This window comes from Oryctolagus cuniculus, chromosome 13, assembly GCF_964237555.1.
Source record: "Oryctolagus cuniculus chromosome 13, mOryCun1.1, whole genome shotgun sequence".
Classification (NCBI taxonomy): domain Eukaryota; kingdom Metazoa; phylum Chordata; class Mammalia; order Lagomorpha; family Leporidae; genus Oryctolagus; species Oryctolagus cuniculus.
Window position 1 is genome coordinate 47,862,604 of NC_091444.1, and position 13,065 is coordinate 47,875,668.

General features: G+C 43.8%; 1 protein-coding gene across 49 annotated transcripts in view; it reads left to right on the forward strand.

Moving 5' to 3' along the window:
• The window catches only part of MLLT10 (MLLT10 histone lysine methyltransferase DOT1L cofactor), a 217,488-nt gene that overhangs the window by 19,158 nt on the left and 185,265 nt on the right, over positions 1-13,065 (forward strand). Inside the window, exon 1 of one of the 49 annotated variants that reach the window (XM_051820666.2) lies at positions 5,240-5,453. The exons of 47 other annotated variants lie outside the window; for them this stretch is intronic. The gene's annotated coding sequence lies outside the window, so the exon portion shown is untranslated. Of the gene's footprint in view, positions 1-5,239; positions 5,454-13,065 lie in introns of those variants that run through there. One more of the 49 variants, XM_051820652.2, reaches the window with a different exon arrangement.

The window sequence follows — 13,065 nt, forward strand, 5'->3', positions numbered from 1 at the left end:
CATTTTTAGATTTGTGTCTTGGCTTGGATTCCTTGGATTATCTTTAGATAATGGATTTTGAGCCTCTTCCCCTCTCTCAAGATAGGCTTGAATTTTCTACTTACGTCAAGAGTAGGCTCCTGGCTTTGGCTTGGCCCAGCCCTAGCTGTTGCAGCCATTTGGGGAGTGAACCAGTGAATTGACAGTGTCTTTGTCTCTCTGTAACTCTGCCTTTTAAATAAATAAACCTTAAAAAAAATTGGCTTATATAACTTTCTGTAACACCCAGATCTGTGCTCATGCAAGCCAAAGCTGGGAGTCTGGAACTGCACCCAGGTCTCCTATGTAGGTGGCAAGAACCCAAATACTTGAGCCATCCTTCTGCTTCCTTCCAGGGTACATGTTATCAGGAAGCAGGAATTTAAAATGAAGCAGAGCCATGAGCCCAGTAGCTCAGATATGGGATGCAGGTGTCAAAAAGCTTATCCCTAGTTTTTTTTTTTTTTTTAAAGATTTATTTATTTAGGGACCCACCCTGTGGCACAGCGGGTTAAGCTGCTGACTGTAGTGCTGGCATCCTATATGGGCACTGGTTCAGGTCCACTGCTCTACTTCTGATCCAGCTCCCTGCTAATGTGCCTAGGAAAGCAGTAGAAGATGGCTCAAGCCCTTGGGCCCCTGTACCCACATAGGAGATCCAGATGAAGCTCCTGGCTCCTGGCTTCAGTCTGGCCCAGTCCTGGCCATTGGGGCCATTTGGGGAGTGAACCAGCCGATGGAAGAGTTCTCTCTCTCTGCTTCTGCCTCACTCTTTCTCTGTAACTCTGCCTTTCAAATAAATAAATAAAACTTTTTTTGACAGGCAGAGTGGACAGTGAGAGAGAGAGAGAGAAAGGTCTTCCTTTTGCCGTTGGTTCACCCTCCAATGGCCGCCGTGGCCGGCGCGCTGTGGCCGGTGCACCGCGCTGATCCGATGGCAGGAGCCAGGTGCTTCTCCTGGTCTCCCATGGGTTGCAGGGCCCAAGCACTTGGGCCATCCTCCACTGCATTCCCGGGCCACAGCAGAGAGCTGGCCTGGAAGAGGGGCAACCGGGACAGAATCCGGCACCTCAACCGGAACTAGAACCTGGTGTGCCAGCGCCGCAGGCGGAGGATTAGCCTAGTGAGCCGCGGCCCCGGCAATAAATAAATCTTTTAAAAAGTAAAAAAAAAAAATGTTTATTTGTAAGAGTTATAGTGAGAGAGGGAGAGACAAGAGAGAGATCTTCCTTCTACTGGTTTATTCCCCAAATGGCCAGGCTTGGGCTAGGCCAAGCCAGGAGCCCGGAGCCAGGAGCTTTATGGGGGGGTCTCCATGTGGGTGCAGGGGCCCAAGTACTTAGGTTATCCTCAATTGCTTTCCCTGGCACATTAGCAAGGAGCTGGATCAGAAGTGGTGTAGCTGGGACTTGAACTGGCACCCACCCATATGGGAAGCTGGCACTGCAGGCTGAGGCTTAACCTCACAACAGTGACCTCAATATTTGTTTATCTTTTTGAGAAGCAGAGTGACAGGTCTTCTGTAAGTTTTATTCTAAATGACTGCTACAGTGAGATCTGGGCCAGGTTGAAGCCAGGAGCCAGGAAAATCCATACTGGTCTCCTACGTGGGTGGCAGGGACATCTTCCTCCACCTTCCCAGGTGCATTAACAGGAAACTGGCTCTCTAATATGGAATGCCAGTGTTGCAAGCCGTGACTTAACCTACTGTGCCTTGGTGCTTGCTCCCCACTCTTGTAATTTTTAATTTTACTAATATTTTTGATTTATTTTTTAGAGGGGGATTTATTTATTTATTTGTAAGAGTTCCAGAGTTCCAGAGTTCCAGAGGCAGAGAGAGAGAGAGAGAGAGAGAGAGAGGGGTCTTCCGTTCGCTGGTTTGCTTCTCAAATGGCTGCCACGGCTGGAACTGGGCCGATCCAAAGCCAGGAGCCAGGAGCTTCTTCCGGGTCTCCCGTGTGGGTGCAGGGGCCCAAGGACTTGGGCCATTTTTTGTGGAACAGACAGGACTTGAACTGGCACTCATATGGGATGCTGGCACTGCAGGCGGTGACTTTACCTGCTCTATGCTACAGTGCCAGCCCCAACACTTTTGATTTCTAAGTGTTCTTTTGTGGTCACTGGGTGTTCCTTATCTTTATTTTTTATTTTCTGTTCTTATTTCCTATTTTTCTGATAATATCAATCATATTTTTGTTTTGTTTCAATTTTCTGCTGCTTCTGGTACTTTTTTGTTGTTATTGTCCTTTTTTTTTTTTTAATTTGAAAAGCAGAATTACAGGTGAGATCATCTTATCTGCTGGTTCATTCTCCACGTGGTTGTAATGACTGAGCTTGAGCTGGGCAGACACCAGGAGCTTCTTCCATGTCTTTCACATGTTTGCAGGGACCCAAGTGTTTGGGCTATCCTCTGCTGCTTTCCCAAGCACATCAGCAGGGAGCTGGATGGAAATGGAGCTGCTAGGGCTCAACCCACTATGCTTCAGCACTGGCCCCTTGGGACTCTTTGTTTATACTGTTTGTTCTTGTTTTTTTTTGAATGGATAATTTGCTTAAATCTGGAGAGTTTTGGCCATAGATTTCAATTCAAGATAAACTAATGTTTATTGGAAGTTTTGTGTAGAGGGACAGGGATTGTTGCCTTATTGACTTCCTCATAGGTGATATAGCTTAGGTTCTCAGTTTATTCATAGAGAAATTCTCCTATCATATCTTTGAGGTTGACAGCCTCTGTTACCAGTATTCTTTGAACCAGGTTGGTGCTGAAATTGCATATAAAGTATATATAATTAGATTAATTCTGTTTCAGTATGATGCCCCTGTACTACACTGTTCTTGGTTTTTCTGTCTTCATTTCCTTGGAGTTATCTTTTCTAGAAAATTAACTTTTACAGTTTTCTAGGACAGGGGAGAGACTGTTACCTGGTAGTAGAAATTAAAAAAAAATTTTTTTTAAATAGATTTATTTAGTTGAAAGGCAGAGTGAGAGGGAGACATACCTATACACGCACAGACAGAGATCTTCCTTCAGCTAATTCACTACCCGCCAAAATGGCAGCAACAGTGGGAGCTGGGCTAGACCAAAGTCAGGAGCTGGGAATTTCATCCATGTCTTCCCCATGTGGGTAGCAGGGCAGGGATCCAAGTACTTGGGCCATCTTCTGCCTTCCTAGGTGCATTAGCGAGCAGCGTGGATCCTATGTGGGGCAGCTGGAATTTGAACTGGCACTCTAGTACAGGGATGCTGTTGTTGCAGGTGGTCGCTTAACCCACGGCACCATATGCCAGCCTCTGAAGGTGATTGTTTTGAATGCTTTCAGATTAGATCTGATCCTTTGTGGTTTTAGCCTCACCCAAAAACACCCTTCCTAGATACCACGGGTCATCATTGTGAATGTTTATCACCCTCCCACCTAATGCCTTGGACTTAACATTCCTGCAGTTTCCGGTACTATGTTGCATGAGATGCATTGCTTTCGGGCTTATTGCAGCAACTTTTCCTGGTGTGTTAAGTCATTTACTAATTAACTCCATTCTAACTACCAAAAATTTGCAGCTGTTGTCTTATGTTCTTTTTTGTATTTATGGCTTTATTCCCTTTTATCTCATTATTATCGTTTGGTGTTTTAGGAAAGAGAGGAAATTTTTAAACATTTTTATTTGTATTACTTGAGAGGCAGAGACAGAGAACTTCTACCTACTGGTTCATTCTCTAGTCACCCGCAACAGCAGGGGCTGAGCTGCAGCTGAATTCAGGAGCTGGTAACAGAGTCTGGGTCTTCCATATGGTTACTTGAGCCATGGCTCTACCTCCCAGGGTCTGCATTAGTGGGAAGATGGAGTCAGGAATAGAACCCAGGTATTCTTATGTGGGACATGGATTTCTTTTTAAAGATTTATTTATTTAAAAAGGGGACTTACAGAGAGGCAGAGGCAGAGATATCTTCTATCTGCTGTTTCACTTACCAAATGGCCACAACAGTCAGCCCTGGGCCCATCTGAAGCCAGGAGCCTGGAGTTTCTTCTGGGTCTCCCACATTGTTGTAGGTTCCCAAGGACTTGAACCATCTTCTGCTGCTTTCCCAGACACGTTACCAGGGAGCTGGATTGGCAGTGGAGCTGCCAGGACTTGAACTGGCACCCCTATGGGATGCCAGCGCTGCAGGCAGCAGCTTTACCCACTATGCCACAGAGCTGGCCCTAGGACGTGGATTTCTTAACCATTTACGCTAAATACCTGCTGTAGGGGATATAGTTTTTAAGTGGGATTAACTAACTGTGCTTCTGATGAGGTCTTTTCCTGTTTATTCCTATTTCTTTTTCTTTTAAAGATTTATTTATTTATTTGAAAGGCAGTGACACAGAGAGAGATCTTCATCTGCTGTTTCACTCCTAAATTGGTCACAATAGCTGGGGCTTGACCAGGAGTTCCATTTTAGTCTACCAGATGGGAAGCAGGGGCTCAAGCACTTGGACTATTATCTGTTGCCTTCCAGGCACATTAACAGGGAGCTGGATCAGAAGCAGAGTAGCCAGAAATTGGTACTCTGATATGGGGTCCAGACTTCCCAAGTAGTGGCTTAACCTGCTGCATTGCGATGCTTGCCCGTCTTCCAAGGTCTAATTTTGTCTATTACTAGTGATATCTTCTATCTTCCCATTCTGCTCACGTTTTTGAATCTATGTGGATTCTATTGTCCCTGTGTGTTTTCACTGTTTTGTCTTTATCCCTTCACTGGCAAACTTCCTAGAAGAATACAACCATAGTTAATATCTCTACTTCTTCAATAGCCTTCTTATATTCTAGTCCCTCAGTTGTGCTTCATGATTGAGGTATAACTTATCATTATAGCAGCATCATGTGAAATATATATTTGCTGTAATACTCTCATCGTCGACATTGTCCATCATGTCTTTCAGTGAGCCTTAAATACATATCTGTGTTCAAGAAGTTTGTAAAATGTTTTTGCATCAGGAAAACTACCTCTCTTGAAAATCCTGATGTATTTCCTCCTTTTTGATATATTTATGAAATAGATTCTGGTTTTCTTTTTTCCTGTCTACCAGGTAGCCCAGAAATAAATCTAGTCTTAAGTAACATCAGCTGTATTAATCTTATAAATAGGGTGTTTTTTTCCAGCTTCTTCCTTCTGTTGGGTTAAGGACTTCACCTCTTATCTCTTGTTTCTCTGCGTGTTGATTTCATTCTCTCATACTACAGACTCTCTACTCCATGAGGCTGGAACCATGACTACGGGCAGCTCTTGGCTCTCATCTTCCCAGACCCTTCTACCAGAAGAAGGGGCTCTCTTGAAGAATCCTGGGAAGGACTCTATTGGCCTGTCTTGGATCATGTACCCATCATCCCTGTGGCTGGATTGGGGAGGGTGCTATGAATGGCAACCTTCACTAGAACTACATAGTTGGAGTCAGGGGTAAGAGCAGTTTCCCTAATGCAGGGGGGTGGGTGCTGTTCACAATGGAGGGTCCTGCTTATGAAGCAGGTGAACAATAAAAGTCTATCATACCGGATTTTAATGTTTATTTTCTATTTTTCATTTTTATAATACAGGTCCTTTATTGTAAGTTGCCTGAAATCCTTTTAGAAAAATTTTAGGGGGGTGGGTATTGTGTGGTACAGTAGGCTAAGCTGCTGCTTGGAATGCCTGTGTCCCATATTGGAGTGCCTGGGTTTGAGTTTGCTTCCACTTCTGATTCAGCTTCCTGCTAATGTGCACCCTGGACCCTGGGAGGCCATGGATGATGACCTAGGTGCTTAAGTCACTGCTACCTACGCGGGAGCCCTGGATAGAGTTCCTGGCTGCTGGCTTCAGCATGGTCCTGGCTGTTGGAGTTATTTGGGGATAGAACTAGTGGGTAGAACATCTCTTCCGTTTCTTCTTTAACTCACATCCTTCCTCCCCCTTCTGCCATCTCTTCCCTATTTATTTATTGATTTGAATGGCAGAGTTGGAGAGAGAGAGAGAGAGAGCGAGCGAGAACGAGTGAGCGCGCACGCCAGCTTCCATCTGCTAGTATACTCCCCAAATGGCTGCAACAGCTAGGCTGAGCCAGGCTAAAGCCAGGAGCCTGAGACTTTATCCCTGGTTCCCATGAGCAGGGGCTCTAGCACTTGGGCTGTCTTCTGCTGCTTTTCCAGTCACCTTAGCAGGGAACTGGATCAGAAGTGGAGTGACCAGGACTTGAATTTTGGTCACCTGGGATGCCAGCATTATAGGTGGTAACTTAATCACAATGCTGGCTCCTGGAACATTTCTTTTTGTGTGCCTCTTGATCTTTCTCTGCCTTTTAAATAAAATGGAAATAAATCAATAAAAATAAATACATTTTAGGTATATATGGATAACATGCATTCTTATTTATTCATCCTTCAAACTGTTACATTTGGCTCTTAAGTCCACCATTCCATTAATTTTACTGTTACTTTCTGGTGGCCAAAATAAAAATTTTTTCCCATGATTTTGAGTCTGTTTGACCTATTGTCAGTATTTAAAACCATCTTGCTAAAGACATGCTGTCTATCTTGCAGCTTTCTGTTATCACTTCTGAGAATTTGGTTTCTTTCAGGTCTTTATGTGTCACTTTTTGGATTCTTTTTTTGGCATTACTTTCTTCTCTAAAATTTAAATGATTGCTTTTCTGGCCTGTTTTTGAATATCTAACCTAAGGTGAATTTTAGGCAAACTTATGGATACCCTGGTCATCAATATCACCTGATTAAAATTTCCAAGCCTTCAGATCAATGTTTGTTTATTTTTTTAAAGATTTATTTATTTGAAAGGCAGAGTTAGAGTGCACGAGCATGTGCGCAGAAGAGAGCACACGAGATCTTCCGTCTGCTGGTTCACTCCCCAGATGTCTGCAATGGCTGGAGCTGCGCCGACCTGGAGCCAGGAGCCAGGAGCCCACGTTGATGCAGGGATCCAAGGACTTAGGCCATCTTCCACTGCTTTCCCAGGCCCTAGCAGAGAGCTGGATTGGAAGTGGAGCGGCTGGGTCTTGAACCAGCACCCATATGGGAAGCCAGACCTGCAGGCAGTGGCTTTATCTGCTATGCAGTAGCACCGGCCCCCAGATCAATATTTTAAAAAATGTATAATATTTTTCATTTACTGGAGTCTGTCTCTCTTATTCTCTGTCTCTCTCTCTCTCTCTCTCACACACACACACACGAATCTGTCTCTTTCTCTCTCTCTCTCTCTCATACACACACACAGACACCCAGAGATTGAGGAAGAGAGATACCAAGATCTTCCATCCTCTGGTTCACTTTCTTTTCTTTTTTCCTTTTTTATTCCCCCCCCCCCTTTTTTTTTAGATTTATTTTATTTATTTGAAAGAGTTACAGAGAGAGGCAGAGAGAGTGAGGTCTTCCATCCGATGGTTCACTCCCCAGATGGCTGCAACAGCTGGAGCTGTGCTGATCCAAAGGCAGGAGCCAGGTGCTTCTTCCTGGTCTCCCATGTGGATGCAGGGGCCCAAGGACTTGGGCCATCTTCTGCTGCTTTCCCAGGCCATAGCAGAGAGCTGGATTGGAAGAGGAGCAGCCGGGACTCGAACCCATATGGGATGCAGGAGCTGTAGGCAGAAGATGAACCTACTGTGCCAGGGCGCCGGCCCCGCATCTTAAATTTAATTTCTCTACTTCTCTAGTCACTGTTACAAGCTAAGCTTTAAAGTTTTCTAGGTTATTTCAGTAACATTATTTGCATAATAGTTTTTATGAGGTGATTTATTAATAATGATTCAAAAATGAAAAAGGATAACACAGTTAAAATTCTCCCTCTTTAAAGTGTTTCTTGGGGCTGGTGCTACAGTGGATAAGCCGCCACCTGCAGTGCTTGAATACCATATGAGCGCTCATGAGTCCTGACTGCTCATCTGATTCAGCTCCCTGCCAATGTACCTGGGAAAGCAGGGGAAGATGGCCCACATCCTTGGGCCCCTGCCACCATTTGGGAAGTCCAGAAACTTCTGACTCCTGGTCCATAGCCCTGGCCCTTGAAGCCTTTGAGAAGTGTACCAGTGGATGGAAGATTCCATTTGTTGATTCATTCCCCATTATGCCTGCAACAGCCAGGGCTTGGCTAGACTGAAGTTGGGAGCCCAGAACTCAATCTGGACTGCCCATGTAGATGGCAGAGACTCAAGTACCTGGGCCATCACCTGATGCCTTCTTGGTGTGCATTAGTTGGAAGCTGATGCTGGACTAGGAGTTGGGATTGCACCCCAGGCACTAGTATGGGATGGGGACATCCTAAGTTACGTCTTAACCAACCATTGAACCAAACCATTCACCACTCAACTTATTTTTCAGTTGTAACAAATTATATTATAAGAAAAGTGAGTATGCACATTAGAAGGACAATTAAAATAGTAATGTGTAGGGTAGGTATTTGGTTAAGACACTGAGATGCTCTTATCTCAGTTTGGAGTGCTTGGGTTTGGATCCCAGTTCCACTTTTTTTTTTTTTTTTTTTTTAAGATTTGCTTATTTATTTGAAAGGGTTTCAGAGAGGCAGAGGCAGAGAGAGAGAGAGAGGTCTTGCATCTTCTGTTTCACTCTCAGACTGGCTGCGAGCCAGTCTGAAGCCAGGAGCTTCTCCCAGGTCTCCCACACAAGTGCAAGGGCCCAAGCATTTGGGCCATCTTCTGTCTTCCCAGGCTGTAGCAGAGAGCTGTATCAGAAGTGGAACAGCCAGGACTTGAACCGGCGCCCATATGGGATGCTGGCAGTGCATGTAGTGGCTTTACCCACTGTGGCGCAGTGCTGCCCCAGTTCCACTTCTTTTTTTTAATTAATTTATTTTTTGACAGGCAGAGTGGACAGTGAGAGAGAGAGAGACAGAGAGAAAGGTCTTCCTTTTTCCGTTGGTTCACTCCCCAATGGCCACTGCGCACCGTGCTGATCTGAAGCCCAAGTACTTGGGCCATCCTCCACTGCACTCCCGGGCCGTAGCAGAGAGCTGGACTGGAAGAGGAGCGACCAGGACAGAATCCGACACCCCATCCGGGACTAGAACCCGGTGTGCTGGCACTGCAGGTGGAGGATTAGCCTAGTGAGCTGCAGCCCCAGGTCCACTTCTGATTGTAGTTTTCTGCTGATAAGCCCCCTAGGAGGCAGCAGGTGATGGTTTACGTAGTTGATCCCCTGTCACCCATGGGGAATACCCTGATTGAGTTCCCATCTTCTATATTTATTTATTTGAAAGTCAGAATCACAGAGGGAGGGAGGGAGGGAGGGAGAGAGAGAGAGAGAGAGAGAGAGAGAGAGATCGATCGATCTTGAATCCCCTGGCTCATTCTTCAAGTGGCGGCAACAGCCAGGACTGAGCCAGGCTGAAGCCAGGAGCTTCATCCAGGTCTCCCACGTGGGTTCAGGGTTCCATCTTGGGCCATCTTCTGCTGTTTCTCCAGTACTGTTAGCATGGTGCTGGTTAAGAAGTGGAGCAGCTGGGACTTGAACTGGCATCCGTATGGGATGCCAGTGTTGCAAATGGCTGCTTAACCTATTGCTCCGCAGCACCTGAGTTCCTGTTTTCCTAGCCCACTGTGGCTGTTGTGGGCATTTGGAGAGTGAACCAGCAGATAAAAGATCTCTCACTGTGTTTCTGTCTTTCAAATAAAAATAAATTTTAAGAAATAAATTTTGGTAGTGTTTTGCAATTATAAACTATTACTTCTGTGAATATTTTTGTAAATGTGCAAAAATTTTTCTAGGTTATTTATTACTCTTCACATATTTTGAATATGCTGTGAAAAGGGTCATAAAATCGGTTTAGTGGTGAGCAACTAGTCTTTTTTTTTTTTTTTTTCCCAAGGATTTATGTGTTTATTTGAGAGTCAGAGTTACATAGGAGAGGAGAGAGGAGAGAGAGAGAGAGAGAGAGGGAGAGGTCTTCCATCTGCTGGTTCACTCCCTAACTGGCTGCAACAGCCAGAACTGTGCCAATCTGAAGCCAGGAGCCAGGAGCCTCTTCTGGGTCTCCCATGCAGGTGCAGGGGCCCAAAGACTTGGGCCATCTTCTCCTGCTTTCCCAGGCCACAGCGCTGGCCATCAGATCAATATTTTTAAAAATATATAGTATTTTTCATCTACTTGAAAGAGGTCTCCCCCTCCCCCCGAGTCTCTGTTTCTCTGACTTCAACCAGTGCCCATATGGGATGCTGGCACCGCAGGCAGTGGCTTTACCCGCTATGCCACAGCACCAACCCTGAGCAACTAAAACAGAGATAAAACAGAGAGAGACACAGGGTGCTTTTTTCATATCTTGTGGTATGTGTGGAGTTGTAGTATAAAACATTTCTTATTGTGTTTTGTGGTCAATTTAGTTTTAGAAACAGTAATCTAGGATATATATTTCTTTAAAAAAAAAAAACAACTTTTTTTTTTGTTTCCTCTGGTGGCGGGAGGGGAGAGAGAGAGAGAGACTGAGACTGAGAAATAATCTGAATCTGCTGGTTTACTTTCCAAATATTGAGGTTGTGCCAGTTTGAAGCCAGCAGCCCTAACTCCATCTGATTCTCTGATGTGGGTGGCGGGAACCCAGGTACTGAACTATCACCTGTTCCCTCTCTGGTTGTTCATTAGTGGGAAGGCAGGACCAGAACTCAGATCCTACATGTAATGTTTGGCATCTCAAGCGTAGTCTTACCCACTGTGCTAGACATCTGCTTCAGTATGTCAGGTTTTTAAACTTTAGATGTGGTGAATATATTGTATTATCTTGTTGTGATTTTACTTTGCAGTTCCCTAACTATTAATGATGGTGATGTATTTATATAGTTGATTAGAATTTTCTCACAGGTGACTTGTAGATGGCTTTTGCTTGTTAGTGCTTTATCTTTTCATTCCTTTAATGATTTTGATGGAAATTGGTTTAAATGTAGGCAGATTTTTCAGTTTTTCAGTTATTTTTTTCCTAGCGTTTTGTGTGAATTGATAAAACTTTTTTTTTTTTTAAAGATTTTATTTATTTATTTGAGAAGTAGAGTTACAGACAGTGAGAGGGAGAGACAGAGAGAAAGGTATTCTTTCCGTTGGTTCACTTCCCAAATGGCTACAACGGCCAGAGCAGCACTGATCTGAAGCCAGGAGCCAGGTACTTCTTCCTGGTTTCCCATGTGGGTTCAGGCCCACATGGGATGTCAGCGCCGTAGGCGGAGGATTAACTTAATGCACCATGTCGCTGGCCCTGAAGTGATAAAACTTGAACTTGTTCCTGGAATGATCCATGTCTTCTGAATATTCTAAAATGCGTTTTTTTTTTTTGTTTTGTTTTTACATGTAGATGTGTGACTCACCTAGATTTATTTTGTATATGGAGTGGAATAGGGGAATATATGTATGTGTGAGTGACTGTGTGTGTGTGTGTGTGTATGTATTAGTAGAAACATCTTGTTATAAACATTCTTGTCAGTTCAGCAGTAGCACTGTGTCATAAATCTGTTTGTATTATAGATTTGTTTATGGATTTTCTGTTCTTTTGATTTATTTGCTTTATATTTTTGTCAGTATGATAATTTTAAAATTACCAAGGCTATAAATGTAGATATGAGATAACACGTAGAATTAGCCCTTACATATTTTAATTTTGTTTATAAGTATCTTGTGCCTTAGCTTTTTACATTTGAGAGACACTGATACTTAGAATCATTTTCTGTAGAAAAAGTCTTGTTTTGCTTTACATTGATTCTGTATGTTTGAGAGGAATGGATGTCAAGTTTTAAGTCTTCAAATCCATGAACATGGTGGTAATTTCTATAATTATTTAGGTTTTTTCTTCATTGTTATAAAATATAAGCAATGTGAGATTTACCATTTAACCATTTTTATATTACAATTCAGTGGCATACGTACATTCACAATGTTGTGTAATCATCACTAGTTTATTGCCAGAATTTTTTCATCATTCCATATTGAAATTCTGTACCCATCAAGCAGTAATTCCTCATTTTATCCTCTTCTCAGCTCCTGGTAACTTCTGTTTTCCATCTCTGTGAATTTGCCTATTTTCACGGACTCATAAGTGGAATTAATCCATTATTTGTGGCTTATTTCACGTAACAGTGTTTTCAAGGTTCATCCAGTGTTGGGCCTGTGACATAGAGGCAAGCATGCTGCTTTGGATGCCCATAACCTGTATGCAAGTATCTGAGTTTTGTCTTGGCTCCGTTTCTGATTGCAGCTTCCTGTTAATGTACATTTGGGCCATCTGCTTTTCTAATAGCAGGGAGCTGGATGGGAAGTGGAGCAGCTAGGACACAAACTAGCATCCATGTGGGATGCTGGTGTCACAGGTAGTGGCTTTATCTGCCACATAGAACAGTGGCCCCTGCTAAAATATTTTTAGGAGTTTTGAAAGAGAATGCATTTAGTCTGTAGATCACTTTGAGTAGTATCAGTATCTTAACAGTAAGTCTTCTAATTCATGATCATGCAATGTCTTTTACATTTATTTATGTCTTCCTTAACTTATTTCAGTTTCTGTTGTACAGACAGGGTTTAATTTGTTACTGTTTTTCTGTGTTTTCAAGATGTACCATTGGATCTTTAATTTGAGACATTTTTCTTTTTTTAATGCAAGCTAGTACTATAAACTACCCCCCCCCCTTTTTTTTTTGAAAGGCAGAGTGGACAGTGAGAGAGAGAGACAGAGAGAAAGGTTTTCCTTTTCCGTTGGTTCACCCTCCAATGGCCGCCGCGGCTGGCGCACTGCGCTGATCCGAAGCCAGGAGCCAGGTGCTTCTCCTGGTTTCCCGTGTGGGTGCAGGGCCCAAGCACTTGGGCCATCCTCCACTGCCTTCCCAGGCCACAGCAGAGAGCTGGACTGGAAGAGGAGCAACCGGGACAGAATCCGGCACCTCAACCGGGACTAGAACCCGGTGTGCTGGCGCTGCAGGCGGAGGATTAGCCTATTGAGCCGTGGCGCCAGCCAAACTTCCCTCTTAATACTGCTTTTGCTGTATTCCACAGGTTTTGATATGTTGTGTTTTTATTTTTATTTACTTCAAGATTTTAGTTTC